Source organism: Lissotriton helveticus, chromosome 1_2, assembly GCF_964261635.1.
Source record: "Lissotriton helveticus chromosome 1_2, aLisHel1.1, whole genome shotgun sequence".
NCBI lineage: Eukaryota > Metazoa > Chordata > Amphibia > Caudata > Salamandridae > Lissotriton > Lissotriton helveticus.
The window spans coordinates 455,922,260-455,949,162 of NC_136058.1; the positions used below are offsets into that span (position 1 = coordinate 455,922,260).

The 26,903-nt window shown below is 52.0% G+C and overlaps 2 protein-coding genes across 6 annotated transcripts in view; one reads left to right on the forward strand and one right to left on the reverse strand.

The window, feature by feature from the left end:
* LOC144808027 (uncharacterized) overlaps positions 1-10,784 on the reverse strand; it is a 79,837-nt gene extending 69,053 nt beyond the window's left edge. The window contains exon 1 of the mRNA XM_078673589.1: positions 10,736-10,784. The gene's annotated coding sequence lies outside the window, so the exon portion shown is untranslated. The remainder of the gene's footprint in view (positions 1-10,735) is intronic.
* LOC144807723 (uncharacterized) overlaps positions 1-26,903 on the forward strand; it is a 1,505,442-nt gene that overhangs the window by 426,880 nt on the left and 1,051,659 nt on the right. The window lies entirely within an intron of this gene.

Below are 26,903 nucleotides of genomic sequence, written 5' to 3' on the forward strand. Positions count from 1 at the left end.
AGTCTGAAGAGGTCTCTGCAGGTACAGACATGGCTGTCCCTTACCTGGAGTCTGAAGGGGTCTCTGCAGGTACAGACATGGCTCACCCTTACCTGGTGTCTGAAGAGGTCTCTGCAGATACAGACATGGCTGTCCCTCACCTGACGTCTGAAGAGGTCCCTGCAGGTACAGACATGGCTGTCCCTTACCTGGAGTCTGAAGAGGTCTCTGCAGGTACAGACATGGCTGTCCCTTACCTGGCGTCTGTAGAGGTCTCTGCAGGTACAGACATGGCTGTCCCTTACCTGGCGTCTGTAGAGGTCTCTGCAGGTACAGACATGGCTGTCCCTTACCCGGAGTCTGAAGAGGTCTCTGCAGGTACAGACATGGCTGTCCCTTACCTGGCGTCTGTAGAGGTCTCTGCAGGTACAGACATGGCTGTCCCTTACCTGGCGTCTGTAGAGGTCTCTGCAGGTACAGACATGGCTGTCCCTTACCTGGAGTCTCAAGAGGTCTCTGCAGGTACAGACATGGCTGTCCCTTACCTGGGTCTGAAGAGGTCTCTGCAGGTACAGACATGGCTGTCCCTTACCTGGAGTCTGAAGAGTTCTCTGCAGGTACAGACATGGCTGTCCCTTACCTCGCGTCTGAAGAGGTCTCTGCAGGTACAGACATGGCTGTCCCTTACCTGGGTCTGAAGAGGTCTCTGCAGGTACAGACATGGCTGTCCCTTACCTGGAGTCTGAAGAGGTCTCTGCAGGTACAGACATGGCTGTCCCTTACCTGGAGTCTGAAGAGGTCGCTACAGGTACAGACATGGCTGTCCCTTACCTGGTGTCTGAAGAGGTCTCTGCAGGTACAGACATGGCTGTCCCTTACCTGGAGTCTGAAGAGGTCGCTACAGGTACAGACATGGCTGTCCCTTACCTGGAGTCTGAAGAGGTCTCTGCAGGTACAGACATGGCTGTCCCTTACCTGGAGTCTGAAGAAGTCTATGCAGATACAGGCATGACTGTCCCTTACCTGGAGTCTGAAGACGTCTCTGCAGGTACAGACATGGCTGTCCCTTACCTGGAGTCTGAAGAGGTCTCTGCAGGTACAGACATGGCTGTCCCTTACCTGGGTCTGAAGAGGTCTCTGCAGGTACAGACATGGCTGTCCCTTACCTGCAGTCTGAAGAGGTCTCTGCAGGTACAGACATGGCTGTCCCTTATCTGGAGTCTGAAGAGGTCTCTGCAGGTACAGAAATGGCTGTCCCTTACCTGGAGTATGAAGAGGTCACAGCAGGTACAGACATGGCTGCCCCTTACCTGGTGTCTGAAGAGGTCTCTGCAGGTACAGACATGGCTGCACCTTACCTGGTGTCTGAAGAGGTCTCTGCAGGTACAGACATGGCTGTCCCTTACCTGGGTCTGAAGAGGTCCCTGCAGGTACAGACATGGCTGTCCCTTACCTGGAGTCTGAAGAGGTCTCTTCAGGTACAGACATGGCTGTCCCTTACCTGGCGTCGGAAGAGGTCTCTTCAGGTACAGACATGGCTGTCCCTTACCTGGCGTCTGAAGAGGTCTCTGCAGGTACAGACATGGCTGTCCCTTACCTGGAGTCTGAAGAGGTCGCTACAGGTACATACATGGCTGTCCCTTACCTGGAGTTTGAAGAGGTCTCTGCAGGTACAGACATGGCTGTCCCTTACCTGGCGTCTGAAGAGGTCGCTACAGGTACAGACATGGCTGTCCCTTACCTGGAGTCTGAAGAGGTCACAGCAGGTACATACATGGCTGTCCCTTACATGGAGTATGAAGAGGTCTCTGCAGGTACAGACATGGCTGTCCCTTACCTGGAGTCTGAAGAAGTTTCTGCAGGTACAGACATGGCTGTCCCTTACCTGGAGTCTGAAGAAGTCTCTGCAGGTACAGACATGGCTGTCCCTTACCTGGAGTCTGAAGAGGTCTCTGCAGGTACAGACATGGCTATCCCTTACCCGGAGTCTGTAGAGGTCTCTGCAGGTACAGACATGGCTGTCCCTTACATGGAGTCTAAAGAGGTCTCTGCAGGTACAGACATGACTGTCCCTCACCTGGAGTCTGAAGAGGTCTCTGCAGGTACAGACATGGCTGTCCCTTACCTGGAGTCTGAAGAGGTCACTGCAGGTACAGACATGGCTGTCCCCCACCAGGAGTCTGAATAGGTCTCTGCAGGTACAGACATGGCTGTCCCCCACCAGGAGTCTGAAGAGGTCTCTGCAGGTACAGGCATGGCTGTCCCTTACCTGGAGTCTGAAGAGGTCTCTGCAGGTACAGGCATGGCTGTCCCTTACCTGGAGTCTGAAGAGGTCTCTGCAGGTACAGACATGGCTGTCCCTTACCTGGAGTCTGAAGAGGTCTCTGCAGGTACAGACATGGCTGTCCCTTACCTGGAGTCTGAAGGGATCTCTGCAGGTACAGACATGGCTGTCCCTTACCTGGAGTCTGAAGGGGTCCCTGCAGGTACAGACATGGCTGCCCCTTACCTGGTGTCTGAAGAGGTCTCTGCAGGTACAGACATGGCTGTCCCTTACCTGGAGTCTGAAGAGGTCTCTGCAGGTACAGACATGGCTGATCCTTACCTGGAGTCTGAAGAGGTCTCTGCAGGTACAGACATGGCTGTCCCTTACCTGGAGTCTGAAGAAGTCTCTGCAGGTACAGGCATGGCTGTCCCTTACCTGGCGTCTGAAGAAGTCTCTGCAGGTACAGGCATGGCTGTCCCTTACCTGGAGTCTGAAGAGGTCTCTGCAGGTACAGACATGGCTGATCCTTACCTGGAGTCTGAAGAGGTCTCTGCAGGTACAGACATGGCTGTCCCTTCCCTGGAGTATGAAGAGGTCTCTGCAGGTACAGACATGGCTGTCCCTTACCTGGAGTCTGAAGAGGTCTCTGCAGGTACAGACATGGCTGTCCCTTACCTGGAGTCTGAAGAAGTCTCTGCAGGTACAGACATGGCTGTCCCTTACCTGGAGTCTGAAGAGGTCTCTGCAGGTACAGACATGGCTGTCCCTTACCCGGAGTCTGTAGAGGTCTCTGCAGGTACAGACATGGCTGTCCCTTACATGGAGTCTAAAGAGGTCTCTGCAGGTACAGACATGACTGTCCCTCACCTGGAGTCTGAAGAGGTCTCTGCAGGTACAGACATGGCTGTCCCTTACCTGGAGTCTGAAGAGGTCACTGCAGGTACAGACATGGCTGTCCCCCACCAGGAGTCTGAATAGGTCTCTGCAGGTACAGACATGGCTGTCCCCCACCAGGAGTCTGAAGAGGTCTCTGCAGGTACAGGCATGGCTGTCCCTTACCTGGAGTCTGAAGAGGTCTCTGCAGGTACAGGCATGGCTGTCCCTTACCTGGAGTCTGAAGAGGTCTCTGCAGGTACAGACATGGCTGTCCCTTGCCTGGAGTCTGAAGAGGTCTCTGCAGGTACAGACATGGCTGTCCCTTACCTGGAGTCTGAAGAAGTCTCTGCAGGTACAGGCATGGCTGTCCCTTACCTGGCGTCTGAAGAAGTCTCTGCAGGTACAGGCATGGCTGTCCCTTACCTGGAGTCTGAAGAGGTCTCTGCAGGTACAGACATGGCTGTCCCTTACCTGGAGTCTGAACAGGTCTCTGCAGGTACAGACATGGCTTTCCCTTACCTGGAGTCTGAAGAGGTCACAGCAGGTACAGACATGGCTGTCCTTTACCTGGAGTCTGAAGAGGTCTCTGCAGGTACAGACATGGCTGTCCTTTACCTGGAGTCTGAAGAGGTCTCTGCAGGTACAGACATGGCTGTCCTTTACCTGGAGTCTGAAGAGGTCTCTGCAGGTACAGACATGGCTGTCCCTTACCTGGAGTCTGAAGGGGTCTCTGCAGGTACAGACATGGCTCACCCTTACCTGGTGTCTGAAGAGGTCTCTGCAGATACAGACATGGCTGTCCCTCACCTGACGTCTGAAGAGGTCCCTGCAGGTACAGACATGGCTGTCCCTTACCTGGAGTCTGAAGAGGTCTCTGCAGGTACAGACATGGCTGTCCCTTACCTGGCGTCTGTAGAGGTCTCTGCAGGTACAGACATGGCTGTCCCTTACCTGGCGTCTGTAGAGGTCTCTGCAGGTACAGACATGGCTGTCCCTTACCCGGAGTCTGAAGAGGTCTCTGCAGGTACAGACATGGCTGTCCCTTACCTGGCGTCTGTAGAGGTCTCTGCAGGTACAGACATGGCTGTCCCTTACCTGGCGTCTGTAGAGGTCTCTGCAGGTACAGACATGGCTGTCCCTTACCTGGAGTCTCAAGAGGTCTCTGCAGGTACAGACATGGCTGTCCCTTACCTGGGTCTGAAGAGGTCTCTGCAGGTACAGACATGGCTGTCCCTTACCTGGAGTCTGAAGAGTTCTCTGCAGGTACAGACATGGCTGTCCCTTACCTCGCGTCTGAAGAGGTCTCTGCAGGTACAGACATGGCTGTCCCTTACCTGGGTCTGAAGAGGTCTCTGCAGGTACAGACATGGCTGTCCCTTACCTGGAGTCTGAAGAGGTCTCTGCAGGTACAGACATGGCTGTCCCTTACCTGGAGTCTGAAGAGGTCGCTACAGGTACAGACATGGCTGTCCCTTACCTGGTGTCTGAAGAGGTCTCTGCAGGTACAGACATGGCTGTCCCTTACCTGGAGTCTGAAGAGGTCGCTACAGGTACAGACATGGCTGTCCCTTACCTGGAGTCTGAAGAGGTCTCTGCAGGTACAGACATGGCTGTCCCTTACCTGGAGTCTGAAGAAGTCTATGCAGATACAGGCATGACTGTCCCTTACCTGGAGTCTGAAGACGTCTCTGCAGGTACAGACATGGCTGTCCCTTACCTGGAGTCTGAAGAGGTCTCTGCAGGTACAGACATGGCTGTCCCTTACCTGGGTCTGAAGAGGTCTCTGCAGGTACAGACATGGCTGTCCCTTACCTGCAGTCTGAAGAGGTCTCTGCAGGTACAGACATGGCTGTCCCTTATCTGGAGTCTGAAGAGGTCTCTGCAGGTACAGACATGGCTGTCCCTTACCTGGAGTATGAAGAGGTCACAGCAGGTACAGACATGGCTGCCCCTTACCTGGTGTCTGAAGAGGTCTCTGCAGGTACAGACATGGCTGCACCTTACCTGGTGTCTGAAGAGGTCTCTGCAGGTACAGACATGGCTGTCCCTTACCTGGGTCTGAAGAGGTCCCTGCAGGTACAGACATGGCTGTCCCTTACCTGGAGTCTGAAGAGGTCTCTTCAGGTACAGACATGGCTGTCCCTTACCTGGCGTCGGAAGAGGTCTCTTCAGGTACAGACATGGCTGTCCCTTACCTGGCGTCTGGAGAGGTCTCTGCAGGTACAGACATGGCTGTCCCTTACCTGGAGTCTGAAGAGGTCGCTACAGGTACATACATGGCTGTCCCTTACCTGGAGTTTGAAGAGGTCTCTGTAGGTACAGACATGGCTGTCCCTTACCTGGCGTCTGAAGAGGTCGCTACAGGTACAGACATGGCTGTCCCTTACCTGGAGTCTGAAGAGGTCACAACAGGTACATACATGGCTGTCCCTTACCTGGAGTCTGAAGAAGTCTCTGCAGGTACAGGCATAGCTGTCCCTTACCTGGAGTCTGAAGAGGTCTCTGCAGGTACAGACATGGCTGTCCCTTACCTGGGTCTGAAGAGGTCTCTGCAGGTACAGACATGGCTGTCCCTTACCTGGAGTCTGAAGAGGTCTCTGCAGGTACAGACATGGCTGTCCCTTACCTGGCCTCTGAAGAGGTCTCTGCAGGTACAGACATGGCTGTCCCTTACCTGGAGTCTGAAGAGGTCGCTACAGGTACAGACATGGCTGTCCCTTACCTGGAGTCTGAAGATGTCTCTGCAGGTACAGACATGGCTGTCCCTTACCTGGAGTCTGAAGCGGTCACTGCAGGTACAGACATGGCTGTCCCTTACCTGGAGTATGAAGAGGTCTCTGCATGTACAGGCATGGCTGTCCCTTACCTGGAGTCTCAAGAGGTCACTGCAGGTACAGGCATGACTGTCCCTTACCTGGAGTCTCAAGAGGTCACTGCAGGTACAGACATGGCTGTCCCTTACCTGGAGTCTGAAGAGGTCTCTGCAGGTACAGACATGGCTGTCCCTTACCTGGAGTCTGAAGCGGTCACTGCAGGTACAGACATGGCTGTCCCTTACCTGGAGTATGAAGAGGTCTCTGCAGGTACAGGCATGGCTGTCCCTTACCTGGAGTCTCAAGAGGTCTCTGCAGGTACAGGCATGGCTGTCCCTTACCTGGAGTCTAAAGAGGTCTCTGCAGGTACAGGCATGTCTGCCCCTTACCTGGAGTCTGAAGAGGTCTCTGCAGGCACAGACGTGGCTGTCCCTTACCTGGAGTCTGAGGGGGTCTCTGCAGGTACAGACATGGCTGTCCCTTACCTGGCATCTGAGGAGGTCTCTGCAGTTAGACATGGCTGTCCCTTACCTGGAGTCTGAAGAAGTCTATGCAGATACAGGCATGACTGTCCCTTACCTGGAGTCTGTAGAGGTCTCTGCAGGTACAGACATGGCTGTCCCTTACCTGGCGTCTGAAGAGGTCTCTGCAGGTACAGACATGGCTGTCCCTTACCTGGAGTCTGAAGAGGTCTCTGCAGGTACAGACATGGCTGTCCCTTACCTGGCGTCTGAAGAGGTCTCTTCAGGTACAGACATGGCTGTCCCTTACCTGGAGTTTGAAGAGGTCTCTGCAGGTACAGGCATGGCTGTCCCTTAGCTGGTGTCTGAAGAGGTCTCTGCAGGTACAGACATGGCTGTCCCTTACCTGGCGTCTGAAGAGGTAGCTACAGGTACAGACATGGCTGTCCCTTACCTGGAGTATGAAGAGGTCTCTGCAGGTACAGACATGGCTGTCCCTTACCTGGAGTCTGAAGAGGTCTCTGCAGGTACAGACATGGCTGTCCCTTACCTGGAGTCTGAAGAGGTCTCTGCAGGTACAGACATGGCTGTCCTTACCTGGAGTATGAAGAGGTCTCTGCAGGTACAGACATGGCTGTCCCTTACCTGGAGTCTGAAGAGGTCACAGCAGGTACAGACATGGCTGCCCCTTACCCGGAGGCTGAAGAGGTCTCTACAGGTACAGACATGGCTGTCCCTTACCTGGAGTCTGAAGAGGTCTCTGCAGGTACAGACATGGCTGTCCCTTATCTGGAGTCTGAAGAGGTCTCTGCAGGTACAGACATGGCTGTCCCTTACCTGGAGTCTGAAGAGGTCTCTGCAGGTACAGACATGGCTGCCCCTTACCTGGTGTCTGATGAGGTCTCTGCAGGTACAGACATGGCTGTCCCTTACCAGGAGTCTGAAGAGGTCTCTGCAGGTACAGACATGGCTGTCCCTTACCTCAAGTCTGAAGAGGTCTCTGCAGGTACAGACATGGCTGCCCCTTACCTGGAGTCTGAAGAGGTCTCTGCAGGTACAGACATGGCTGTCCCTTACCTGGAGTCTGAAGAGGTCTCTGCAGGTACAGACATGGCTGTCCCTTACCTGGAGTCTGAAGCGGTCACTGCAGGTACAGACATGGCTGTCCCTTACCTGGAGTCTGAAGGGATCTCTGCAGGTACAGACATGGCTGTCCCTTACCTGGAGTCTGAAGGGGTCCCTGCAGGTACAGACATGGCTGCCCCTTACCTGGTGTCTGAAGAGGTCTCTGCAGGTACAGGCATGACTGTCCCTCACCTGGAGTCTGAAGGGATCTCTGCAGGTACAGACATGGCTGTCCCTTACCTGGAGTCTGAAGGGATCTCTGCAGGTACAGACATGGCTGTCCCTTACCTGGAGTCTGAAGAGGTCTCTGCAGGTACAGACATGGCTGCCCCTTACCTGGTGTCTGAAGAGGTCTCTGCAGGTACAGGCATGGCTGTCCCTCACCTGGAGTCTGAAGAGGTCTCTGCAGGTACAGACATGACTGTCCCTTACCTGGAGTCTCAAGAGGTCACTGCAGGTACAGGCATGGCTGTCCCTTACCAGGAGTCTGAAGCGGTCTCTGCAGGTACAGGCATGTCTGCCCCTTACCTGGAGTCTGAAGAGGTCTCTGCAGGCACAGACGTGGCTGTCCCTTACCTGAAGTCTGAGGGGGTCTCTGCAGGTACAGACATGGCTGTCCCTTACCTGGCATCTGAGGAGGTCTCTGCAGTTACAGACATGGCTGTCCCTTACCCGGAGTCTGAAGAGGTCTCTGCAGGTACAGATGTGGCTGTCCCTTACCTGGAGTCTGAAGGGGTCTCTGCAGGTACAGACATGGCTGTCCCTTACCTGGAGTCTGAAGAGGTCTCTGCAGGTCCAGACATGGCTGTCCCTTACCTGGAGTCTGAAGAGGTCTCTGCAGGTACAGACATGGCTGTCCCTTACCTGGAGTCTGAAGAGGTCTCTGCAGGTACAGACATGGCTGTCCCTTACCTGGAGTCTGAAGAGGTCTCTGCAGGTACAGACATGGCTGTCCCTTACTTGGAGTCTGGAGAGGTCTCTTCAGGTACAGACATAGCTGTCCCTTACCCGGAGTCTGGAGAGGTCTCTTCAGGTACAGACATAGCTGTCCCTTACCCGGAGTCTGAAGAGGTCTCTGCAGGTACAGACATGGCTGTCCCTTACCGGGAGTCTGAAGAGGTCTCTGCAGGTACAGGCATGGCTGTTCCTTACCTGGAGTCTGAAGAGGTCTCTGCAGGTACAGATGTGGCTGTCCCTTACCTGGAGTCTGAAGGGGTCTCTGCAGGTACAGACATGGCTGTCCCTTACCTGGAGTCTGAAGAGGTCTCTGCAGGTCCAGACATGGCTGTCCCTTACCTGGAGTCTGAAGAGGTCTCTGCAGGTACAGACATGGCTGTCCCTTACCGGGAGTCTGAAGAGGTCTCTGCAGGTACATGCGTGGCTGTCCCTTACCTGGAGTCTGAAGAGGTCTCTGCAGGTACAGACATGGCTGTCCCTTACCGGGAGTCTGAAGAGGTCTCTGCAGGTACAGACATGGCTGTCCTTTACCTGGAGTCTGAAGAGGTCTCTGCAGGTACAGACATGGCTGTCCCTTACCTGGAGTCTGAAGAGGTCTCTGCAGGTACAGACATGGCTGTCCCTTACCGGGAGTCTGAAGAGGTCTCTGCAGGTACAGGCATGGCTGTCCCTTACCGGGAGTCTGAAGAGGTCTCTGCAGGTACAGGCGTGGCTGTCCCTTACCTGGAGTCTGAAGAGGTCTCTGCAGGTACAGACATGGCTGTCCCTTACCTGGAGTCTGAAGAGGTCTCTGCAGGTACAGACATGGCTGTCCCTTACCCGGAGTCTGAAGAGGTCTCTGCAGGTACAGACATGGCTGTCCCTTACCTGGAGTCTCAAGAGGTCTCTGCAGGTACAGACATGGCTGTCCCTTACCTGGAGTCTCAAGAGGTCTCTGCAGGTACAGACATGGCTGTCCCTTACCTGGAGTCTGAAGAGGTCTCTGCAGGTACAGACAAGGCTGTCCCTTACCTGGAGTCTGAAGAAGTCTCTGCAGGTACAGACATGGCTGTCCCTTACCTGGAGTCTGAAGAAGTCTATGCAGGTACAGGCATGGCTGTCCCTTACCCGAGTCTGAAGAGGTCTCTGCAGGTACAGACAAGGCTGTCCCTTACCTGGAGTCTGAAGAGGTCACTGTAGGTACAGACATGGCTGTCCCTTACCTGGAGTATGAAGAGGTCTCTGCAGGTACAGACATGGCTGTCCCTTACCGGGAGTCTGAAGAGGTCTCTGCAGGTACAGGCGTGGCTGTCCCTTACCTGGAGTCTGAAGAGGTCTCTGCAGGTACAGACATGGCTGTCCCTTACCGGGAGTCTGAAGAGGTCTCTGCAGGTACAGACATGGCTGTCCCTTACCTGGAGTCTGAAGAGGTCTCTGCAGGTACAGACATGGCTGTCCCTTACCTGGAGTCTGAAGAGGTCTCTGCAGGTACAGACATGGCTGTCCCTTACCGGGAGTCTGAAGAGGTCTCTGCAGGTACAGGCATGGCTGTCCCTTACCGGGAGTCTGAAGAGGTCTCTGCAGGTACAGGCGTGGCTGTCCCTTACCTGGAGTCTGAAGAGGTCTCTGCAGGTACAGACATTGCTGTCCCTTACCTGGAGTCTGAAGAGGTCTCTGCAGGTACAGACATGGCTGTCCCTTACCTTGTGTGTGAAGAGGTCTCTGCAGGTACAGACATGGCTGTCCCTTACCTGGAGTCTGAAGAGGTCTCTGCAGGTACAGACATGGCTGTCCCTTACCCGGAGTCTGAAGAGGTCTCTGCAGGTACAGACATGGCTGTCCCTTACCTGGAGTCTCAAGAGGTCTCTGCAGGTACAGACATGGCTGTCCCTTACCTGGAGTCTCAAGAGGTCTCTGCAGGTACAGACATGGCTGTCCCTTACCTGGAGTCTGAAGAGGTCTCTGCAGGTACAGACAAGGCTGTCCCTTACCTGGAGTCTGAAGAAGTCTCTGCAGGTACAGACATGGCTGTCCCTTACCTGGAGTCTGAAGAGGTCACTGTAGGTACAGACATGGCTGTCCCTTACCCGGAGTCTGAAGAGGTCTCTGCAGGTACAGACAAGGCTGTCCCTTACCTGGAGTCTGAAGAGGTCACTGTAGGTACAGACATGGCTGTCCCTTACCTGGAGTATGAAGAGGTCTCTGCAGGTACAGACATGGCTGTCCCTTACCTGGAGTCTGAAGAGGTCTCTGCAGGTACAGACATTGCTCTCCCTTACCTGGAGTCTGAAGAGGTGTCTGCAGGTCCAGGGGCCTCAGTCTGTCCTCCAAGGACCCTCTGCACAGTGCACGGCACCGCCGCAGATGCTCTTCTTTTATAAGCAGGCAGAAGGGGGAGGTCCCACTGCACAACTGCCCCTCCCCTCAGCTATCTCCCTCCCATGACTTCAGCATGTCTTCGCCCGCCGCGCTCTCAGCCGATGCAATGTGAATTCAGAGGAAATGGCTTCTGAGAAAATTTACACAATACTCTGTAGATGTGCGGGCAATCACTCAAGTTACAGTTTCACATATGGCACATATCCAAATCATTTTCGCTCAAGTCAAATGCCAAATGAGCACTTAAGCTCGAGGAATAAATCAACATGGGCATCGGGAGATGAAAAGGAACAGGTGAACAAAAGAAATATGCACCATTCGTTCATAAGGTTGAAACACTCAGCAGTTTATCCTTTTAACACAGCAGGGGGTGAGACATGCAAGACAAACCTCTTACCACATTCTCACCCCCCTCACTAACCAGGCACTTTATCTTCTTTCCACCTCCCCACCAGCTTTCCTCGCATCCCTTCTGTCAATTGCAGCTTTATCAAGATTTGACAATGGTGTAAAGAGACTCAAAGTTGAGCGCAGTCTTTTAAAGGAGTGAATGGCAGATTTACAAGGACTGGCGCATCCCTGCATATTAGCAGGGATGCGCCAGTACCGATGTGACATGCAATTCTACCCTTGCGCCACGACAGATGCGACACATTTACAATGCAGCAAACCATGGCTCAGGGATAGAACGATGAGTGCCCCTTCTGATGGCATAAGGGTGGCACATTGCTGGAGTTGTGTCGCAAGCGCGATGCAACCTCGGGGACTGCCCATACCTAACGTGCTGCGCCACTCCTTATGCCCGCTTCAAACAGGCGTAAGGTTTTATCGCAGCGGCCTCTGAAAAGTAACTCAGTGAAATCTTGTAGATTTCACTGCGTCAATTTTACAAGGCTTTTTCAGACGAAACGCCCACCCTGCATACATGTGACGCAGGACTTTACAACATGATGCATCTCCCTAGATGCGTCACATTGTAAATGTGTCACAACGTGGCGCATTGTTTGCGGTGCCGCTTGGTCACAGAAGTGAAGCAACGGCGCCGTAAATGTGTCGCAAGGGGCTTGTAAATCTGCCCCAGAGGGTTAAATGTACGGACACACTCAAACCTATAATTTCAACCTACAACTTAGCAAGTAATCCTTCCCTGGCATTGTACAAAAAAGAAGGACTTTGTATTTCCAAAGAAAGGAGAACGGTCTGGATACAACTTCCTACTCCAAAAGACTCAGAGACATTTGAGTGCAGAATCGCTATACAGCAACACCTGGTGCAAAAATGATAATAAATATTGCAAGCAGCCCTTCTGGCTGTTCTACAGATATTGGAATCATGTGGACTGGAAGAGGAAAACCATAGCTGCACCCGCTACTAACCACAGGCACAAAAACCAAGTATCAGGAGTCCCAAATCCAACTTTGACCGAACTATAAAAAGGTTCCAAGAGACAACATAGTTATTATCCGATCCCTCGGCAATCGTGGTTCTACCAGGACTGCGCTTAAAGACCTCTTTTAAAAGGCCAAAAATGTAGTATTGATTGGAAAAGAGACAGTGAAAATATCTACAGCAGTAAGAGAAAAGGATGAGGAGACCCCCCCCCCCTCATAAGGCCCAGGCCACACGTCACTTCTGCTTCCGGATATTCCTACTAAGGACGTGCTCAGCTGAGCAAGATGGAGGCTCCTCTCAGAACGAATCAGAATAATCAACCTTCCCTCTGAAAGATCCTAGAACCACTCCAGTGGGCATAGAAATCTATCCTATTGCGTCATTACATCGACTCCACTTGTTGCAGAAGGCCGCCTCTAGGCTGGGGATGGGTCTCCCCAAATTCAATTCAGTCTCAGCTACCACCAGAAGCTTGCACTGGCTCCCGTTGGGGAGGAGAATTGTGTTCAAAGCCCTTTGCCTGGTCCACAAGGCTGTCCACAATAGGGGCTCAGAAGGCATTAACAAAATGTTTCAAAGATACCTTCCCGTCAAGGTCTTGAGATCTGCAAGCAAGAACCTGGTAACTGTTCCTGGGGTCCGGAAAGCTAGGTGGAGGGGGCAGGGCTTTCTCGCTGATAGGGGCCAATTTATGGAATTCACTTTCCTCCCCTATTGCCACTCTGGGAACTCACTCTCTTTTCCGCAAAGCCTTGAAGACCTGGCTTTTCACTTGTACCAACATCTAAGCCCTGATATCCCTGGACATCTCTTACTTTGACCTCCTTCCATAGCGCCTCAATACCCCTGGGCTAAGTTTGCGCTCTACAACATTTATATTCATTCATTCATTCATCAAGGTCTATACCCATCAATAATTCCCCGGCAGCAGTCATCGGGGATCTTAAGGAATCGATAACCACGACAGATCATGACAGAGAGGAAGCAGCATTCTGATCACCTGGAGAATTCACCAACAAATATCAACAATTCACATTTTAACTGTAAAACTAAATTAAGAGACTAAGAAAAGAGAAAAAATGATGCAAGGAACATCTGCTCCCAGACGGATTGAAGAGAGCGTCCGTCTATCCTATTCAAACACACAGCATCATGGTCCCTTGCTCACTGTTACACTTGATTTATCCTAGCCTGCCTGATGACAGGACCCCAAAACCGGCCCCAGGATGCTTGGCTTGGCAGCTTGGGCTGGGCTGTTGCCATGAGGAACAGAGTCAAACCTAATTTGCACATGGCTGGGTCTGAACTAGGGTGGCATGATGAGCAAAAGAAAGATGAATTTGACCCAGATCTCTTGACTGAGGGTGAATGTGTGATTCTTTCAGCATTCTGTCCATTATTTGTTTGCGTAACACGTATTATAAAGGTACCACTCTGGAAAACATCCCAAGGCTGTTAAATGAAACCCCAAATAAAGAGTCTACCTCTACACAAAGTAAGGCCGGTGCATAATTAGCATGCTTTCAGAGCTTTCCAAACTGTGTGTCCCGGCACAGTATTGTGTCGCCTGCAATGGGTGGGTGTGTCGCGGGATGCCACAGGTATTAATGGGCACTTAGCACAAAACTGCTGCTAATTAAGAGGCACTCCTTTGAGAGAGTGTCAGCAAACACCGCTGCAGCAGCGCGGACTCTCTGACACTCTGCTCAATGGGGGCCGGGAGATTCACAACAGAGCAGTACATTGTCTTTTAAAGACCTGCGAAGTACTGGAGTGTGGCTGTGTGTGTCCAAGAAGCGGTGAAAGCGACTGAATGCGGCCGGGGTCGCTGTGAAATTAACTGTGGAGCCCCCAACCACACTGAAGAACTGTCAATCCGAGGCCGCGGGCCAGAGGGCTGGGCCCAAGCAGGCTGTTGACCAAAAGCAAAGGTGGGAGCCTTTAACTGTACAAACAAAAAACATTTCAAAGCTGCTATGTGTGCATGCATGTCTGTTTATATTTATACATAACACGAGACGATGAAGAGGTGAAAATATGTGTGGAGAGACAGACAGGTGGAGATAGGAATGTAAACTCAGCATGTAAAATAAGAAACACACTCACCGCGATGATGGAGAAGTCCTCCGGCGGAGTCCGGCTGCATGTGTGTCCCTGGCGGCAGCTATTAGAGGAGATGGCCCGCCCATGACGGGTGAAGCGAGACCCACAGCATTTTTGCAAAGCTGTTAAAGCCGATCCATGCTCTAGTAAGGTGAACGCATCCCAGGCAGCGTTCACCGAAGCAAAAAGTGTCTGCATTGCTTACCCTCCATTCCTCTGCCCCAACGATGCCCGCGAGGGCAGCACCATGGAACCAAGAGAAGTTCAAGAAAGAAGGTCCCATGGTTAACCTTGCATGTTTCATGGTATTGCACCCGCTACACGAAATAAAGGGCAACAGGAGAAGCAGACAGCAAAGGTTGCCTGGGGCACACAGAGGATGCTGAAGAGGTAAAAATTGAGAAAAGAGAACTGCACAGTGCCAAGGAAACACACCAGCAGCACAGGACCAGCTGCTGCAGCTCAGCTTGGTGAAGGGACACAGAATACCAGCATACAGAGAGAAAATGGCAACACTGGACAGGGTACATAGCAAAGTCTGCCAGTACATGCCGAGTCTGCGAAGGGAGAGGCAGCCCCATGTTTATTTTTGTGAGAAAAAAAACAGTGGAATGGGAGGATGCTAGCCCCACCAATACTGGTCCATTTCTGAAACCACCTTATTCGATGCAGAGGCTATGAGGAACAGCGAGCATAGGTACTGTGGCACACACACGCCCTGCAATGTGCCTGCCAGTTTGAAGAGCAGAGAAGTTCAAGAGGCAAAGAGACTGCACAGCACGCGTCACTGCCAATGCCTTCAGCCAGAGAATTATTTACCCTGCAAACAGACCTGAACAGGAGCTGCAAGGCTGGTTACAAGAATTGTGGTTCACCTCCCATATCTGAACCAGGTTCACAGAGTCGATGCCCAGCTGCACCCTCACGGATGCTTTTTTTCTTCCAGCACAAGAAAGGATGATGCGCATGAGAACCAGTACCTTCATGGACAGTGCAAGGCTACATAAGCAGGAAGCTCAAGAGAGGAGGAGCCACTATGCTTCATTGCATACGACAGACTGAGTGTCTCCTCACTAGGACGCATAACCAGTGAACAGGGCCGGACAGGAAGCTGTCTCTGCCCAGGCTGCCACACACGCTGGGGTGAGGGGACAGAGAGTGACAGACAGAGGGAGATAGTGGGAGGAAGAGGGAGGGAGACAGAGGGAGGGAGAGGGAGGGATGGAGACAGAGGGAGGGAAACAGAGGGAGGGAGACAGAGAGAGAGGGAGACTGTGGGAGACAGGGTGGGAGTCTGGGGTAAACAGAGGGAGGGAGAGGGAGACAGACAGAGGGAGGGAAACAAAGGGAGGGAGACAGAGAGAGAGGAGAGAGAGAGGAAGCCAGAGGGAGGGAGACAGAGAGGGACAGAGGGAGGGAGACAGCGGGAGAGAGGGAGGGAGACAGAGGGAAGGAGACAGAGGGGGAGACAGACAGAGGGATGGAGTAAGACAGAGAGAGGGAGGGAGACAGCGGGAGAGAGGGAGGGAGACAGAGGCACACACAGAGAGATAGAAACAGGGACAGACAGATAGAGGCAGAGACAGATGGAGAGGGAGACAGAGGGAGGGAGATGGTGACAAACAGGGACAGACAGATAGAGGCAGAGACAGATGGAGAGGGAGACAGAGGGAGGGAGATGGTGACAAACAGGGACAGACAGAGGCAGGGACAGACAGAGGCAGAGACTGAGACAGACAGAGACAGATAGGCAGAGAGACAGAGAGGGAGACAGAGAGGAAGTCAGAGGGAGAGAAAGAGAGGGAGACAGCGGGTGACTGAGGGAGGGGGACCGAGAGAGAGGGAGACAGAGGGAAGGGGACAGAGGGAAGGAGAGGGAGACAGAGACAGAGGGAGACAGAGAGGGAGACAGAGGGACGGAGACAGAGGGAGAGAGATAGAAGGAGAGAGACAGAGGGAGAGGTAGACAGAGGTAGGGAGACAGGCAGAAGGAGACAGAGGGAGAGGGAGACAGAGGGAGGAGACAGAGGAACAGAGGGAGAGAGGGAGACAGAGCGGGAGACAAAGGAAGAGGGAGACAAACGGAGAGGGAGGGAGACAGAGGAATGGAGACAAAGGGAGGGAGACAGAGGGACGGAAACAGAGAAAGACAGAGAGGGAGACAGAGAGCGGGAGACAAAGGGCGACAGCCAGAGGGAGACAGACAGAGGGAGGGAGACAGAGGGAGGGAGACAGAGGGAGACAGACAGAGGGAGGGAGACAGAGGGAGACAGACAGAGGGAGGGAGACAGAGGGAGGGAGACAGAGGGAGACAGACAGAGGGAGGGAGACAGAGAGAGAGAGAGAGAGAGAGAGAGAGAGGGAGACAGAGGGAGAGAGAAAGGGAGAGAGAGGTTGACAGAGGAACAGAGACATAGGTAAGGCGACAGAGGGACGGAAACAGAGGGAGACAGAGGGAGACAGACAGAGGGAGGAGGGCGACGGAGTGAGACAGACAGAGATAGAAAGAGGGAGGTAGACAAACAGAGGGAGACAGAGGGAGGGAGACAGAGGGAGGAGACAGAGGGAGAGAGACAGAGAAAGAGAGAGAGAGAGGGAGACAGACATACAGAGTGATTGAGAACCCCCCCCGACCCCCGTTAAGTGATTCGGGCTCGCTCGCTATGATCGCTCGCTACACTGCCTTACTGTTTCCCAGAAAGATGCATCTCCAAAAACTGTCACCAACATGAAAAGTTTGGAAAGCTTTGCTCTAACATGTATAGAAGTCCCACCCTAAGGGCTCATACACACAGCCTGTTAGAAATGGGGTTCTCTAGTTGGCAATAGTTTGCACCTTGCCCAAGTAGGGACCCTTCTTCCTAGTCAGTATAAGGGAGTTACACGCCTAAAATAACTCCTGCTCACCCCCTGGGTAGCTTGGCACAAGCAGTCAGGCTTATCTTAGAGGCAGTGTGTAAAGCATTTGCCCATAACCAACAGTAATACAGTGAAGACACTACAAAAGGACACCACACCAGTTTAGAAAAATACTCAATATTTCTATATACTTAAGACAAGACCGAAATTGATAAAAATCTACAATACAGTACTTGGAAATCTTCAATAATCAGAACAGACTTGAGATAAAGTTCCTGGAAGTTAATAGCTCCATTTGGGGCTGTAACGGCATCGTAAATAACAAATCGAAACAGTTCTGGCAGACCGCAGCATTGCAGGACAGCTACTGTGTCGGGAAGAACAGCAAAACAGTACATTCAGAAATGCAGGGTGTCGGTGACCTCTAGTTAAGCTCTGAAAACACGGCATCCGCAGGCGTGAAGGTCCTTGAAATTACACACATTGCAGATCAAACTCCTCGCGGTTGAAGTCTGGAGTGCAGGCATCGGCAGGCATCTGGTCCTGCGGTGTGAGTGCAGCGGTGCAGTGTGCGGTGCCCTAAGGTCACAGTACAGGCAGCGGCTCAGTGACAGTCGTCCAGGGGCTTTGGTGAGACCAGGGCTGCGGTACGAAGTGATGCGGTGCTCGTCGTGGTGCTGGCAGGCCACAGTGCAAGCAGTGGTGTCGTCGCTGTTGAAGCGATGTTGTCGGCTGATGAACTGGAGTCGATGGCGCCGACGTCGATAGGTCAAGGCAGTGGTGTGTGATGAGGATCAAGCAGTAGCACCGATGTTGGCGTGGAGCGGCATCGTCGGGGATACCAAGGTGGTGTCGTGAAGTGAGGCGGTGCAAAGTGCAGTGCCCACAGGTCAGAGTGCAAGCAGCGGTTCGTTGGAGGCATCAGATGGCATCATCGTTGAGACGAGGGTTGCGGTACGGCGTTGCGGCAGTGGTGCCTTCAGGACACGGAGTCAACAGCGGCATCGTAGATACATCGGGTTGCTTTTCTTCAGTTGCAGCACAAAACACAGGGTCCCCAGTGCTGAGAGGAGAAGAGATTGAAGTTGTTGCTGTTCGTGAGACATGTTGAACAGGGTTCAATCTCTACCTGAAGCCCTTGGATAAACTCAATAAAATGTGTAGAACGTTCAGTCCAGTCCTTTCACTGCCCAAGACAGAAGCAGCCACTACAGGCCAACACAGCAAAACACACATCAAAGTGGTAGTCTATCCCCACAGCTCGTTTCCAAAAGAGTTCTAAAGTTCTGGCATCTGGGCCCCATTATTTATACCCAAAATGTATTTGTTCTCTCAGGCAGAGAGTGTCCTGTGCCCAGCCAGAACCAGTTCTGTCCTCTCAGTATAGCTGCCCAGCAGGAGGCTGTCTGTCTGCAGCAGGCCAGGTCCATTCAGGAGTGAAAGGAATCTCCTGCCCCTACTCTTAATGTAGCCCAGGTTTATTCAGCCCAGCCTTGGCTCATCAGACTCTCTGGAGCCACTGTACATCCGCAGCCCCTGTCACTCCAAAGCCAGACAGTCAATACACATCCTAGCAGAGACACACTAGATGGCTAATGGAGAAAATACCTACTTCTTAAAAGTGGTATTTCCAAACACAGAATGTAAAAATCCCCTCCACTAAAAGATGCATCTTTAGATTCTGAGTTCAGGCATACTAAACTTCAATTTCCAATCTGGTCCCAATCGGAAGGTATACTTCGAAGATGTTATAAATTAACTCCCATGCTTTCCTATGGGAACAGGTAGCCTTGCAATAGGGAAAAACAAAATTGGCAGTATTGCACTATCAGGACATATCAGGGCATGTTCTACCTTTCACATACATTGCTCCCTGCCAACAGGGGTACTATGTGCCTACCTTAGGGGTGACTCACCTAAGAAAAGGGAAGGTTAGGGCCTGGCAATTGGGGGAACTTGCCAAGTCGACATGACAGTACTAGACTGCACACCGACACTGCAGTGGTAGGTCTGAATTACCTTTGACGGGCTGCTTGTGAAGGTGGCAAGACCAGTGATGCAAGCCCACCAGCAGCATTTGATTCAAAGGCCCTGGGCACACAGAGTGCACTGTGCTAGGGACTGACTAGTAAAACAAATAACCAATCATGGAAACTCCAATCCATAAACCCAATTTTCATGGAAGGCATCTGCACTTTAGCACTGAATAGCAGTGGTAAAGTCTCTAGAGTCCTAAAACCAACAAAAACAGTGTCATAAACAGGAGGCCAAAAAGCAAAAAATGTGGGGATAAACCCGCTGAAAAAGCCAAGTCTAACACAACCCCATCCCAGCCTAAAGCCAGGGTAGACTAATCAATCCGTTGATGGACTTCCCTGCTTGGGGCGATAGAACATAAAGAACATAGACCTGGCCCACAACAGCAGGGGCACTCTCCAGTTCTACGCCTTGATGAACCCAGTTAGATCCATTTCTCCATACCCTCAGGTCCCACTAAGCTGTCCCATGGGCAACCCTTCTCCTTGCCTGTGCAGCACCTAACTTTACCTTGCTCACAGTTGTGTCCCAACAGGCAGACAGTACCTACATGGCCAACACAGTGGTGTGGCCCAGTCCAATCCCGGAGAGTGACTCCTGTACCTCCCCCAGGGGCCACTCAGTCCACCAGGACATCAAGCCATAGTGGCCACTGACATCTGTCAGTGATGAGAGTCAGGTCTTGCCTCTCAGGGCTCTCAAACCTCTGTGGCATCAGAGAGAGGGGGCAGTAGCTCCAGGTGCTTGGCCCCCCTTGTCCACTCTCCTTCTTGTCAGGTCTGGAATGACATCCTGACACTGACCCACTAGGCCAGGGTCTGTACCTGGTGGCTGGAATGGAGACTGGGGTCTAGTCCGGTTCTCCTCCCTGGGGCTCTGTACTCTGCCACATGGAGCGGTACCCGTTCCAGAATTGTCAGGGTACCTATGGCAGGTGTTCTGCACAATTCTCCCACAGTTCATGGGAGCTATCCTGAAAGTGGTACACCAGACTAGGGTCTTTACCCTGAAGATGGGCACAGGACTGGGGTGGTCTCTCCCACAGCCAATCCTCCTCCCTGGGGCTCTGTACGCTCTCACCTGGAGCGGCACCCCCAGAAGACAAACTGGTGGGGGCCCTGTTAGCAGTCGCCCATTCCTCCAGGTCAGGGGGACACCCTGAACCTGGTCCTCCAACCCAGGGTCTGTACCCTTAGGCTGGACCTGTGCCTGGCAACCTAGGACTTCCACTGGAGTACAATAACCCCAGAGGAAAACACACTCCTCATGAGCTGTGCAAGAGTCTGCCTGGCGCAGGTCTCTATCCTCCTGTCCACCTGACAGAGCATGAAGAGCCCCCAAGCCAGAAGTGGCCTCACCAGGGTCAGTACTGGGGTGCTCTGACCTCAGAGCTGGCAACCCCCGACCCACTGGTCCTTCCTCTGGGGATGGCACCCCCCTCACCCTTTTTTTCTGGACTTGTTTACCCTCCCAAATGGAGCGGTGTTGGCAGACACCAGAACTGGTGGGATGCTCGTTACAGAAGTACTAGATGTCCCTCACGAGTCAAATGCAAATGCTTGATGAACAGGTTTCAATGGTTTTGCATTTGGGAAGAGGTGTGGTGCCGTGGCTAGGACTCCGGAATCTGGGGATCACGGTTTGATCCCCGGTACCAGCGGCAGATTAACCCAGCACCATGTGACTCTGGGGCAATAGCTTGCTTAATCTTCCCGACGGCCCCCAGCGCCTAGAGACCCTTACGGGTGATTGTGCGCTTTTCAAATGTGGATTATTATTATTATTATTATTATTGTTTGACTCGTGAGGGATATCTAGTAATGACTAGTGGAACTGGATCTTGATGTAAGAATAATTTCAATGCTTTGCATTTGACTCGTGAGGGACATCTAGTAACGACTAGAGGAACTGCAGCTCTTTGTAGAATTATTTTGATATTGGATACTATAATATTCACTGCTCACTGCTAATCCCGTCCCATAATGCTTTGCAGGGCCTTTGGTTGGGATTGGTTTTTTGCCAATAACTGTGCTTGGGGTGGTCCCAAGAGGATGGGACTACCACCGAAGTTCAATAAAATGTGCTTTTTGTTTATGCTCTTTGTGTTCAAGACATATGCTCGGTCCTCCCCCTAGGTTAGGGGGGACCCCAAAATCATCACCTCTCTCATTGCCTAATGTTTTCATTGAAAGAGTTCACTTTTGTGGATTGGTTATATGCTTTTTAGCATGTAAAATTGCTTTATCACAGCATCTGAGGATGCTGTTGATTTAACTGCTACTCTACATGATTAAGCACAGTTTTTATACTGTACTACGTGCAATTTGTGGAGTGTGAATTAGTACATACTACGTATGCTCCATTAGCGTAGCAGAGGACTATGCCCCGGGTTAATATTCAGCCCCCAGAGCGCACTTCAGCCATGCAGTGCTCTGAGCTGTGCTTTGTGTGCTGGGTGATCCTTGGTGTGGAGCTCGCTGACCCTAGTCAGGCCTATTCCTCCCCAGAGGCTGCTGCAGCTCTGCCGGGCTCTGGGGTGTGAGTGTTGCCTGGTTCTCCCACTGGGAAATGTGGTCCCAGTTTCACAAGTCATGCTCTAGAGATCGCTTTGCCAGTGCGGCGTTCTGGGGACTGAGGTCGGGTGCGGCGTGGTCCTAAATGTGGCCCGTTTCACAGACATGCCAAGTCCCGATAACATCTCGGGCCCCAGAGACGCTTTATATGTGCGGTGCTTGGGGTCTGTGTTCCAGTGATGGCCGGTCCTTGAGGGGCATCTCAGGCCCCAGAGATGCCACATCTATGTGGTGCTCTGGGGTATGTGGTGCTTGGGGTCTGCAGTGCACGGGGGTCTTCAGTGCTTGGGGGTCAGTGCTCCAGTGATGGCCGGTTTTCAAGGGGTATGTCAGGTCCCAAAGATGCTTTATCTGTGCGGTGCTCGGGAGTCTGTGTTGCATGGGGGTCTGCGGTGCTTGGGTGTCTGCGGTGCTCAGGGGTCTGCGGTGCTCAGGGGTCTGCGGTGCTTTGGGGTCTACGGTGCTTGGTGGTCTGTGCTCCAGTGATGACCAGTCCTCGAGGGGCATCTCAGGCCCCAGAGACTCTTCATCTGTGTGGTGCTCAGGGGTCTGCGGTGCGTGGAGGGCTGCAGTACTTGGGGGTCTGCAGTGCTCGGGGGTGTGCAGTGCTTGGGGGTCTGTGCTTCTACTGACAGACACTCTGTTTCCTGTTTCCTGTTGCTGGCACAGAGTGAGCCAAGCAGAGCGGAAAGCAACAGCAGCAGAGTAGGCGGAGGCCGGCGAGCCGAGAGAGCAAAGAGCTGAGAGTGTGGGTGCCGGGACTGGGTCCGGTCCGGTTCAGTGAGCAGGCTTTATCGAAGCACTGAACGGCCTTTGCCACGGCCCCCTGCAGTGGCACCCCTAATGCAACGGCACCAGCACCCCCACAGCACACCCTCCGCCATCACGAATCACCTTGAATCAGCTCTTCCGGCCTCTCCAGCAGCCAGCCTGTCAGCCAATAGCTCCATTAGCTCCACCAGCAATAACAGCCTTACAGCTCTGGTGCTGAGCACATCTTAGCAGCTGGTGAGCTGAGAGAGGTGCACCAACTCCTGGCTTGGAGGTAACTGGGAAAATCACTCTACTGACGACGCTCACCCGAGGAGGTGGAGGAGAAGACTGCCTGCAGCTCACAGTCTGAGTAATCGGAGCGGTGTAAGCGGTGTGAGCCAGGAGCTTGGTGTCGTGACCAGAGGAGTCTTGGTAAACTGCAAGCCGCAAGATTGCCTAGGTTGCTTGGGGGGGGTTGTGTAGGTGTGTCGGTGCGGTATCATTGCTTGTTCTCCCCCTCTCCCCCTCCCCTTCCCTGCTTCCCCACCCATCTGGCTCTCCCTGGTTCTTCCTGCTCCCTGGGTCCATCTGCACTTGCTTTCCTTGCCCCTTTGTGGGCTGGTGATCGGAGCCGGTCCGAGCTGAGCAGTGCTGGTGTAGTGCCTGGTGCCTGGAGCAGGGTCTGTAGTTGCCTGGAGTACCAGCCCGGGTCCCCACTCTCACTCCCACTCCGCCCTCACTTCTTCCTTTTAATTCCCTTGGCTCGCAACCTCAAAGTTTACATCTAGCCTGAGCCAAGGTGGACAACAACCAGACAAAAACCAGATCTGCAGGGACTCGAGGGAAGGCACATGTCTGCCCTGCCGTGCCTGCCCTGCCCTACACGTCCTTACTGCATGTGCCTTAGGGCATGTCCCTACTGGGAGAGCCTCTTCAGCAATGCGCAACGCACAGGATATCAGCAGGAATCAGCAACAGTGCTGCTGCTGGCTGCCCAGTGTACCCCAGCCCACCCCAGCTTATCCCAGTCCATCTTAGCTGTGGCTTGGCAGGGCCAGTTGACATCTCTAGTTAATCGTTAATAGTTCCACCAGTCTAGCCACCCCTCGACCTGACCCAACCAACATCATCAGGAATTGTTGGGAGGCCTGGATCCTTCAAGAAGCCATCAGTAATCAACTGGCTCTACCTCATCGGTTAGGAGCGGCGCCGTCTTGTGGCCCTGCTTGCACTGAACGCGCTGAGCTGTGAATGCTTGGCGGTTTGAAAATCTCCGTAAAGTAAAAGGACCGGATTGAAAGTTTCCACAATGCAAAAAAACAACATACGAGACAAGGTGTAAAAGAAGTAAAGAAAGTAAGAAAGAAAGAAGGTGAAAGCAGAGGAGTGCAAAGTGATTATGCCACTATTAGGTCTGGTACGATAAGGGGCCAGCTTGGTCCCTGTGTGCAAATTCAAACAAGCAAAACAAACGGGAAAGACAACACCAAGCTCCGCAAAACTGGTCTCCCCTTCCAAGGTAACAGAGGCCTCCTGCGGCCTGGCACAACAGCGATCAGGAGGTTACCCAAAACATCTCTACCAACAAAACTTTCTTCAAAGTTTCATTTCCTAAACGACCATGTATCGTCAATATTCTCCTCTAGTGGTGCAATTCCAGGCCTCCATGACCCCCTATTCCCTCTACAACCACCCACTACCTCATTCACCACGGAGGAAACTCCAGCAGTACACACAGCAGCCCATCCTGAGGTCGTCTCACACGAACCGGACAAAGCTCTGGAATGCACAATAATCAGCTCCTCTGAACCACCAGCGTGGGAAGTGGCACCATTAGCAGAAGAGCACTCCATCTGCCTCTTTTTGCCCTCTAGCACTTCCATCAGTACTAGCAGGGTAGTCACGTCTAGCATCCAAATGGACACTCAAGGCAACAGTAAAACTAAAGTTGGACAGGAAAAGTATGACAGCACAATAAGCCGACCACCGCAAATAACTGAGAAAAAGGAGTTAATTTCCTTGCACTGTCCAAACCAGGTGCTGGCGGCACCCGCTAACCCGCTTAAGTTGCTCCCTCAAGACTCCAACTTCAAACATCAATCACGCCAACTGACCCTCCATTGGATAGGATCACCCTAGCTTCAACCCAGACCTCAGGAGCACGAAACCGTAATAAGGAGATAGAATGCAAAGTAAACAGCGAGGTACAGGGATTCGGCCATGACCCAACAAAATTTGCCGGGTCTGACCGCAGCGGGAAATCCAAACATAAACCCATACTGTGGTCCAGAAGCATCCGCAGGCGCCAGGTGAATAGATCTGCCTCCTCCGGATAATTTCAGTGGGCAAACTCACCCGCCCACAAACAGCATCAGTGATAATCAATTGGGGACAAACTCTGTACTAGCCTCTCCAATCAATCAAGACAGTGGTTACACTCTTTACGACTCAAAAGGTCCGTTCAACATACTGAACAGAGGGAACATTCTTTAACTCTCAGATGCTATACCAACACTAAAAGGCATCAGCTCAACGGACCTTCTCTCAATAGAATTTATAAAGTTGGACAAACAAAAGGCAGGGAATCCACCAAAGCGATTTGGAGATACACTTATCTTGCAAATGAAATTCAGGAAGAACAGGAAACCTTCAAAGTGTGGGGGATATATTCTTCTCTGTATTACAACATAGGATATCCGCTCCCCTTGCTTGACAGATGATGGGAAGGTACGCCCCGTCACAGTGCCAATACAGCATCGGTACTCACGGGAGCACTAGGACGGTCACCTCAGAGCAAACAGGCAATGAACCCACAATGGAATACTTCACCTAACAATTCCGCTGACTCTGACCACTTTTGGATAACTAGAACCGACAATAAATTAAGCCATCGGCAATGACAGAGTTACCCAATGAGGTACAGAGAAAGTCCTGATGTACCACTTCTGAGGCTATGCTCATGGAACATTAACAGGCTGACTAATAAGGCTGGAGAGGCTGAGCTTCTGGTTTATCTCAAATCTTTTGATATCCTTTTCCTACAGGAAACATGGCTAGAGGAACCTCTGCAACTAGAGGGATTTAGTTGCTTTCATACTCCTGCTCATAGGAAACGTAAATATGGTTGTCTATCTGACGGCCTAGCCACATACATTAAAATATAAAAAAATCCATAGCACACAAGAACTACCCTATCCCCTTCTAGCCGTGAACACCATGAAGATTAAACTCAACCTGAGAGGGAAAAAGGAGTAGGTGCTGCTGTTCAACATATATTAAAACCTGAAACGGAAAAAAACATGAATCGAAAGGCTTATTTGAACAGCTGCTTCAACAAATGAGCTCATATTCCACATCAAACCTCATTCTGTCTGGTGACTTCAATCAACATCTCCTAGGCACCCATTCAAAATTAAGACACTCAGGTCCAGTCTTCTCTCTGGAATATTCCAACGCAAATCTATAGTGACCAAAGTAAGAAGATCCTCCAAGTGTGATTTAGAGATGCTAGGCGATCTCGAACCCATTGGGCTAAGGGTGCTAAATGGAAGAATTCTCAATGATTCTCTGCCGGCCGCATCTTTTCACATATGACACTTGATCTCCACAATTGACTATACCCTAGAATCTCTTTAATTTTTTCAACACATATCAGGCTATTGCTTAGAAGACAAAGAGGACAGTGACCATCGGCCCCGGGAGGTTCTAATCCAAGCGCTTCCAGACAAGTCAACTCCAAACCCAGCAGGTGTGCACACATGCCATACCATCAATTTAAAAAGAATTATGTCATCTGTAGCTAAATCTGGGGAGGTGCTTCTGGCAGCAAAAGAACAGCTAATCGAGCTTGACTACCCAACTAGAAACCCCACCTGTATATGAGAAATGTTCACAACCGTGTCAGCGAATACCCATTCATCTGTAGTCGGATACCTTCCGTTTAATGATCCCATGGTCGAAGGGAAGGCTACAAGTGCACAGAGGACTATCCTGAAACATCTTAAAAAATCTGTGAATAAACTATTGAGATTACTGAGGCTACGGCCAGGGAACAATGGCCTGCTACGACAGCTCCAAAATAACAAACCCGAGCTCAAGAAATTCAAATGGGACATGAGCAGACAATACGAAAATGAATTCTGAGCCAAACTTTACTACGATTCGAAAGAAAATAATAGTGCCCGATTCTGGCTAATGACAAATAAAATCTTAAAATCAGCACACGGTGGCTATACCTCGCAAATCACAGAAAGAACTTGGACACTGTACTTAGAATCTCACTTTCACCAACAGATATCTGTATTTTTGGCATCTAAGGACAAACAGCCAGCATCTTTAACTCAAACCGTGA